The following is an 8,880-nucleotide window of genomic DNA, read 5'->3' as shown; positions in this document are numbered from 1 at the left end:
TCCTTAATTTTCATAGAGACAAGCTATATAGTTATACACAATTCCATGCCTTTCCCTCCTACTAATTCTACCAGGTAGAAAAGCAGCATGGCCTAGTGGATAGAGCACAACCACTTAGGTTGTAATCCTTGCTCCACCACTTGTCTGTTGTGTGACCTTGGGCAAGTCACTTCACCTCTCTGGGCCTCAGTTACCTCATTTGTAAAATGGGGATCAAGACTCTGATCCCTTTCCCCTGGACTGTGAGCTTCATGAGGGACAATGACTGTCTCCAGCCTGATTATCTTGTATCTACCCCAGTGCTTAGGGCAGTGCTTGGCACCTAATACCCACTTAACAAATACATAATCATCATCTGGTAACAACTCCCTCTCTCCCTCCACCCCCTCTCTCTTTTGCCTTCCTCCCTGGCTCCATCTCCTGTTATTTTCTAAGGAAAAGTGCCCAATTACGCTGAAAGCATTCATTCAATCATATTTTTTGAGTGTTTACTGTGGGCAGAGCACTATATGATATCATGTCCAGAAATAGCCAGTAAAGTTCGAACCCCGAGAACAAACTTGACTAGTGGATTTCTCCCAGACTGTACACTACATGTGTGTTTTAGTCTGTATGTTTTCTTGCCTAAATTGCATCATGTATCATCTGTAACTCTGTGATTTGGTCTTGTTCAAAGTAGGATGTTAGCACCTTCAATGCAGAGGCTCTATCTGTTCTGCTCTGCTCTGGGTCTCAGCAGCAGGTGACATGTACTCAGTGAGTTCAATTTTTCATTCTCTCCTTTGTCCCTGGTAAGACATTGGCAGTGTGGTGCAAAAGGGAGAGCTCCTTCTCTACATTCTGCACGTTTTTCTCAATAGGGTGGGACAATCACAATGAAGAAGACTGAGGTGATGTGCTAACCTACAGCAGAGAAATCCAACACTCAGCCAAAGATTTACTTCAGTAATAAAATTGTATGAAATTTGTTGGGGAATTCTACTCCCTGGATAGTACGCACTGCATTACGATTCTCTGGCTGATAAGGAAGTAGAGAACAAGTAATGTGGGCAAACTAAATGCTAGAAGAGCACAATGAAGCACAAGTCCTAATGAAACAGTGTAGATATGGATGATTTTAGAGTCCTACTAAAATTGTATCTCCTCCAAGAAGCCTTCCCTGAATAAGCCCTCACTTCCTCTATTTGCCCTCCCTTCTGTGCCACTATGGACTTTTCTGGACCTCTTAAGCATTTTGATATTCACCCCACCCCCACAGAACTTATGTACATGCCCAACTGTAATTTATTTTAATGTCTGTCTCCCCCTTTAGTCATTCATTCATTCATTCATTCGATCATCTTTATTGAGCACTTACTGTGTGCAGAGCACGGTACTAAGCGCTTGGAAAGTACAATTCAGCAACAAATAGAGACAATCCCTGCCCTCAGTGGGCTCACAGTCTAGAAAGGGGGAGACAGGCATCAAAACAAGTAAACAGGCATCAATAGCATTAATATAAATAAATAGAATTAGAGATATATGCACATCATTAATACAAATAAATAGAATTATAAACATGTACATATATACTACACAAGTGCTGGGGGGGTGGAGAGTAGAGAGAAGGGAGTGAGTCGGGGTGATGGGAAGGGGAGGGGGAGCAGAGGAAAAGTGGGGGCTTAGTCTGAGCTTAGTCCATAAGCTCCTTGTCACAGGGCACGGATAACGTCCACCTACTCTATTATATTGTCCTCTCCCAAACACTTAGCACAGTGCTCTGCACACAGTAAGTGCTCAAATGCCATTGATTGATTGATTGACTTAAGTCTACAGTAGCTGCTTGAGTCCATTATTGCAGTTTGTATCACACATATATCCCTTTACATCTCTATTGACTGTCATACTCTTTTCTCATGATTGCTCATGCTCGAACTTAAATAATATTGCTATTCCAGAATGCTCTTGTTCTGCAGATCTGCTCTTGATTTTATTGTGGCTATGGGGTGGTTGCCATTAATTGAATACATTTAAATAGCAATTTGGGGAAGTAAAAATAGTATATCCTGAAGGCTGGAAGTTGATGAGAGCTTCAATAAATAATTGTTCTAAATGACCAAGAACGTGCAAACATTTTTTGGCTGGTGGGTAAGGACAAGAGTAACTCTGAACTCCAAAATTTTCATTTAGCTCACCTAGAAGTCAGGGAGAAGATTCTGGTGCTGTGTAAGTAATATCCATTAACATATTGTAATTTCTCTAGTTATTTAGAAGATAACTTTTTTGATCCACAAAGTAAATATTCCAACCAGAGAATAAATTATCTTGGATCTTCCCCTTAGAAGCCAGAAGTGCACTGTAATATGTTCATAAAGCTCAGAAGGCATCGGGTTTCAGGAAAGTAAATTTTGTGGATATTAATTTTATAAAAGAACATGAAGTTGCTAGGATTATGAGCAATAAACAGTTGAATGAAATTCAAGCTAGGAAAATACATACTAAACCATCTGGGGAAAAATAAACCATTTGACTTGAATTGGATGGAATAAAAGAACTTGGGAAGTAATCATGCTCCAAATGAGCACAAACTATAGGATACTATACCTGTAAGTACTGGACAATAAGTTGCAATGCTGAATGATAGAAAAACAAAGGCTCATTTAGGCCAGATTCACCAAAGGTCTAAGCTTCCACGCAAGAAAGCAATTGTCTTTGACCAATTTTTCCCAGGACAGCTGCCACTAATTTTCTGGGAGGCCTAAGCAAGTCACTTTGTCTGTCTGGTCCTCAGCATCTTCTTACCTCGTGCCACCATACCTCCCTCACCCATTCCAGCAATATTCATTTTTGGGAAATTCTTCCTTCTGAATAACCTTTTTTTCTTCATCTTGCAAATCTATCTCTTCTTGTTCTGTCTAGTGGAGTTATCTCCACTCCTCAAAAACTCCAATGATTACCCAGTTTTCTCCATATGAAGCAAAAGTCCTCACATTCAGCTTCAAAGCTCTCCTCCAACTCAACCCAACTTATATATCAGTTCTCTTCAGCCACTACTCCCCCACTCACTCTCTTCATACTTCCCAAGCTGATCCAACCTTTCCTCACTTTTGGCTCCCTATCCCCCCACATCCCCTCACTCACACTGTTCCCCCAGCCTGGAACTTTCTCCCTTCCTCATGAAACTTGACAGACCATGACTTTTCCCAAATTTAAACCACTCTTAAAATCCCTCCTCCAACAGGCCTTCCCTGTTTATTCCTCAGGACCTTAAGTCATACTGAACCACCAGCCATTTCTAGCACTTATGGAAATTACAAGTATAAACACCCTGAGACCATATCTATATGTTTATGCAACTGTATATTTACTTATTTATTCTGATGACTCTATTTGTAACTATTTTTATTTCTTATGTCTCCTGTTAGTGCAAGCTCCTCATGGGCAGAGAATGTGTCCTGTCTGTCTGTTGTACTTTCCCAACTGTTTGTATCAGTGCATTCCTTCAGTGGACACTCAAAAAAAAAAAAATGCCATTACTGCAGGGGAAATGGACCAGCTCATCCAGTGGTAGCAGTTTGGATGGAAAGGAAAGGGTAGATTTTAAGCCATGTTGTGAAGGTTGAACCTACAGGATTTGGTGACAGATTCATTCACTCATTCATTCATTCAATCGTATTTATTGAACGCTTAATGTGTGTAAGGTATTGTACTAAGCGCTTTGGAGAGTACAGTGTAGCAATAAACAGATGCATTCCCTGCTCACCACGAGCTTACAATCTAGAGATTGCATATGTGGGTTGAATGAGAGAGAGAGAAGTTGAGGGTAATGCTAGAGCTAGGTTTACCCGCTTGTGAGATAGGAGGATGGTGGTGCTGTCTAAAGTGGTGGAAAAGTCAAGGGGAGGATAGGGCTTGAGTGGGAATGTAAGGAGCTCTGTTTTGGACATGTTAAGTTTGAGGTATCATTGGGACATCCAAGTAGAGATGTCCTAAAGGCAGGAGGAAATATGAGGATGGAGATGTAGATTCGGGAATCATCCGTGTAGAGATGGTAGTTGAAGCCATGGGAGCAAATGAGTTCTCCACCTCCTACAGTTAGGTGGGAGGCAGAAGAGGAGTCTGAAAAAGACTAAGAATGAGAGGCCAGAGAGATAGGAGGAGAAGCAGGAGAGGACAGTGTCAGTGAAGCCAAGGTTGGGTGATGGGGGTGGTTGACAGTGTTTAAGGCAGCTGATTAGGATGTAGGAAAAGCCATTCGATTTGGCAAGAAGGACATCACTGATACATTTTGAGAGGGCAGTTTTGGTGGAATGAAGGGGGCGGAAGCCAGATTGGAGGGGGTCAAGGAGAGAATTGGAGGAGAGGAGGTTGAGGCAGCTGGTGTAGGCAACTCACTCGAGGAGCTTTGAGAGGAATGGTAGGAAGGACAAGAGGCGTTAACTGGAGGGAGACATGGGGTCAAAGGAGGGATTTTTTTTTAGGATAGGGAAAACATGAGCATGTTTGAAAGCAGTGGAGAAGAAGCCACTGGAGCCTGAACAGTAGAAGACAGTGCTCAGGGAGGGGGTAAGTAGATGCTCAATAAATGCTGTTCAATGTCGTGATGATGATGGTATCATGTGTACTATGAAGCAGGAAGTACACGATATTATCTGGCACTAGATATGGAGAATGTTATTTGCCTTCAAGACAATTTGTCTTTGGCAATTGCTAAAGGTGCTAGTAAAGGGTTAAGTCCATTTAAGGTTTGCAGCTTCTTCATATTTGCCAGGGAGGAAATACCTTAAAAGACACTAACTGGAATTTTCCAGAGTAAAAAGTGTCAGTGTTTAACAAATGGTAATTCAAGTGCTAACTATTTTCAGCTACTAGTTTACCGCCAGGCACTGGTAATCAAGTAAAGGAGGGAAGAGGACAGGAACAATGTAAAAGGTCTCACTTTCTCCAAAAAGTAGGCTGAAGCAAATGAGGGAGAGCAGAGGACTTTTTCTATACTTTAAAAGGCAGAAGAATACCTTTAGTATTTGTTTTGAGGATATTTGCCTGTAACCCAGCAACTGATCCTACAGCCAGGGGCTGTGGAGAATAGTATTAGTGACTGGTTCATGGCAAAGAGAAGAAAAAAAAGCCGCTTTGTTTGGTTGCTTTTATGGTTGTTCTTCTGATATTTTCGGGGATGATTGGCACCTTTTGAACTCTTTTCAGTTCTTATTCATCTGTCTGAATTGAACCACGTGTTCTACTTGGTGGCATCTTCTCTTTTTTAAATTTTTTTTGATGTAGAGGTACAAGCTGAGAATTTGAATACTGATCCAAAACCAGATATTCTTTCTAAATAATTGCAGTTACTTTTTTGGCTGGTACATCCTCACTTTGCTTTTCTCCCCTGCATGCAAATGAATATCCCCTTGGATATTAGAGTCAATAAGAACATACAATTATGGAATCAAAGTTATGTAAGCAGTGTTCAGAAGTCCCCTAGCCCAACTCCTAAACTATCCAGACCTATGAGAATCTCATCTATTTTTAAAGATGTCCAAAAAAGGAGATCCCACAACTTTCCTCAATAACCTCCTATTCCAGTATTGGATAATCTTCACTTTTCAGAAATATTCCTTTTGTTCTGCAATTTAAACCCAATTCCTTTTATTCAAGGATGGAGATGGTCAACATACAAACCCAGAGTTCTTCTATAAGGTGAAAGTTGTGTCATTGCAAATCCCTACATTAAGGAAAAATGAGGCGCTCTCCTCATCTGACACCGCTCAAGTGTACACAGTCCATTTTTCTGACATGAGGAACGCCATAACCAATCAGGCTTGGGATGTCAGAAGAATGTTCCCTAATTCCCTAGCAACCTTCTAGCTAAAATGCATAAGGAACATGTGTGTTATGACAAAACTGAGAGTATTTGAATATGCCTATTATTTCTCCCATCAACTTCATCTTTTAAGGTTAAATAATCCAAAGTGTTTTAGACTTTCTTCATAGATCTGATTTAGCAACCCAGGAAATACTGCACCCCTTTCTTCCCTTATGTCCAAAGCAACATTAGTAATATACTTTCCCTCCAACCCTGTCACCCCATTCCCCTCCCTGCATTCTCTACTGAAGATTCACATAGGCTCAATGAGAGGTTTGTGAGACTGACTGCAAAGCAACTTCTATGGGCCTTTCTTTAAAAGAGTCACAAAAAGACACACTAGTGAAGAACCAAGAGGCCTTCATAATGTCTAGGAGAATCCCTAGTCCCCTTTGAGGACGGTGTGCCAGGACTGGGTAGAAACACGGCAGTCTCTTACATTCATTGATTTTTTTCTTTTTTTGGTCACACCCATAACCATATAATGATTGTGCCAGGGAGTATTTACCCTTATTTCCTTCTCTCTGTCATAAAGGAGGCATGCAGGGAATTGGCCCCAAATTCTGAATTAAAAATGCTTTCCCTTTGCTTTCCTATTAAATTCTCACGGGATTCCTCATGACGCTTTGGTTTCGGAAGGAAATTTACTCTTTCCTTGCAAGGACATCTTCTCCACTCTCTGGCTTCTATTTTTAAAATCATCATCATCATTATCATCATCAAATATTTATTATGTATCTAGGACTGTGTTAGGTGCTACAAAGAGCTAGTCAAACATACATACTAAAATAGACAACATCAATATGAACTTCCAGGTTGTAATACATATGAAACTTAAATACTAAAAGCATACAAAGGGCATGGAAGTATAGCAAGGGTACTGCAGAACTAACTGAATAGACTACATTTACATGTGAGCTGTTATTCTGTGATGTCTTGAGTAAATCAGTATATGCATTTTGATCTCTGTAACTGTGAGGTAATTGGAGACAGCTTCAGAGGGGGAAGGGGATTTTAGGTGGTCTTGAAAGAAGAGGAAAGTGTTGTTTCAATATGAGAAATCAGATGTCTATAGTATACCCATCAGTGCTAGTAACTGGCTGAATATTTAAAACATTTCAAATGAGGTGGCTTCGAGAAGAAAAATAAAAGGCCCAAAGTCTGACTATTTTATGATAATGTTTTGCCCCAGTTAATAAGATTATGCCAGGGTAATGTAGTTTAATACTTATATGACCAATCTATCGATCCATTCATTCAGGTAAGTAAACTAAATTTAATGTATGTAATAAGTTGTAAAATCATTTTACTTTGAGTGTTTGTAGATGTCTTCATTCTCGTCACAAACCAGGGAGGAATGCTATGAAAATGACACTACTTCAGAATCTTATTAATACATCTACTATCATTGAGACCTGGCTTTAAGAAACATAGAAGACTTGCCAAGATGTAAAGACATGGCATTAGTTCCAAATTTGGAGGAAGTAACCAGTTAGTCATGAAGAACGACAAAGCTTCTGGATCAAATTGTACACCTAGCTTCAACAAGAAAAGTGGATGTCTCCAAGCAAGTGGGTGTGTTCTTTGGTCCATTCTTGAGGATGCAAGAAGGAACCTGAAAGCAGGTGTTAAAATATGTGTTTAGTCCTACTACCACTCAACAACCCAGGACGACTAGAATCTTAATTTGATCCTGAGGGAAAACCAGGATAACCCGAAAGTACATTTTCAGGCAATGCGACCTACCTGAGGATTACTCCAAGGCAGTAGCACAGACAGACCCACCTGTTGTGTTTAGTAGTAGAGTAGTAATAGCATTCATCGAGCACCCACTGAATGCAACCTACTGAACTAAGCATTTGGGAAGTGAAGAACAAACCAGTGACATATTTTCTGCCTTCAAGAAGCTTATACGCTAATGGGGGAAACAGACATAAAAGTATTTACAGAGTACTCAAAATGAATAATCAAATAGTTGAATAAATGAATATACATAAGTCCTGGGGATGAGTATAAATGAATGCATTAGAGCTGGAGATAGCCAATGGATTAATATGACTTGGGATGCTGGGAACTAGACAAGGACCGTGTATTGGAGGAGATGGGCTGTCAGGAAAGCTTTGAATATACAGAGGGTTGTGGTCTGTTGGATTTGAGGAGGGAGGGAGGGAGTTCCTAGTCAGGAGAACTGCATGAGCAAGAGGAGGGAAGAGGGAGTGTCAAAGGGCAAAAAAATGGGGTAAGGGGAATCACAAGAGCTTCCCTCACCCAAAGTCCTCAGAGTGCTGGCGGCCATCATTTCCTGAGGCTGTTGTATTTAGGTAAGGTGTGCTCAGTGTCTGGGGAAACAGCTCTTGCGGTAGACTTAGCCCTGGAAGCCCATGCAGCAATAAAAACCCTATTAGAGCAGAAGCTTTGGGAAAATTATGAGAGCAAAAGGCAGAATCCTAAAAAATTGCTAGGAAAAGAGCAAAGTCTCCTCTCAGGCTCGCATCTGGAGAGTTTCCAGTACTCTACCAGGTTCTGTTATGGAAGGGGGAGTCAAGCAGAGGCCTGCCCATTCCATTTCTAGCTTGGGCAATGGCTAGCAAATGGAAGGCAATCTCCTACAAGTCAAAATGCACCTGTGCTGGGCAGCAGCGGCATGGGAGAGAGTCCAGGGAGGAGACTCAAGCTTATTACGTGGCAGAAGGCAGTGGTAAACCACTTCCATATTTTTACCAAGAAAACTCTATGGACACACTACCAGAATGATTGCAGATGGAGGTGGGGCGTTCTGGGGGAGATGTGTCCATGGAGTCTCTGTAGGTCGGAGATGACTCAATGGCATAAGACAAGACAACGAGCAAAGGCCACAACATAGAAAAATATGTGCACAGTGAGAAAGGGGCTGCCAGCTGCTCATTGACCTTTTCAACCACAGGATAAAATCGCACTGCCAGTAGTGCTATCATTGAATGCAAAGAACAGCCGTATGTGTTTATTAACATTTTATTCACACACACACACACATATATATATATATATATATATATATA

The 8,880-nt window shown here is 41.0% G+C and overlaps 1 non-coding gene across 1 annotated transcript; it reads left to right on the top strand.

The window, feature by feature from the left end:
• Window positions 1-8,318: 8,318 nt before the first annotated feature.
• On the top strand, window positions 8,319-8,456 carry LOC114808468. The gene has a single exon (XR_003756316.1). It is a non-coding gene; the product is annotated as a small nucleolar RNA SNORA7 (small nucleolar RNA).
• The last annotated feature ends 424 nt before the right edge of the window (window positions 8,457-8,880 follow it).

This window comes from Ornithorhynchus anatinus, chromosome X5 (assembly GCF_004115215.2).
Source record: "Ornithorhynchus anatinus isolate Pmale09 chromosome X5, mOrnAna1.pri.v4, whole genome shotgun sequence".
In the NCBI taxonomy this organism is placed as follows: domain Eukaryota; kingdom Metazoa; phylum Chordata; class Mammalia; order Monotremata; family Ornithorhynchidae; genus Ornithorhynchus; species Ornithorhynchus anatinus.
This window is presented reverse-complemented; position numbering and strand designations above follow the sequence as displayed.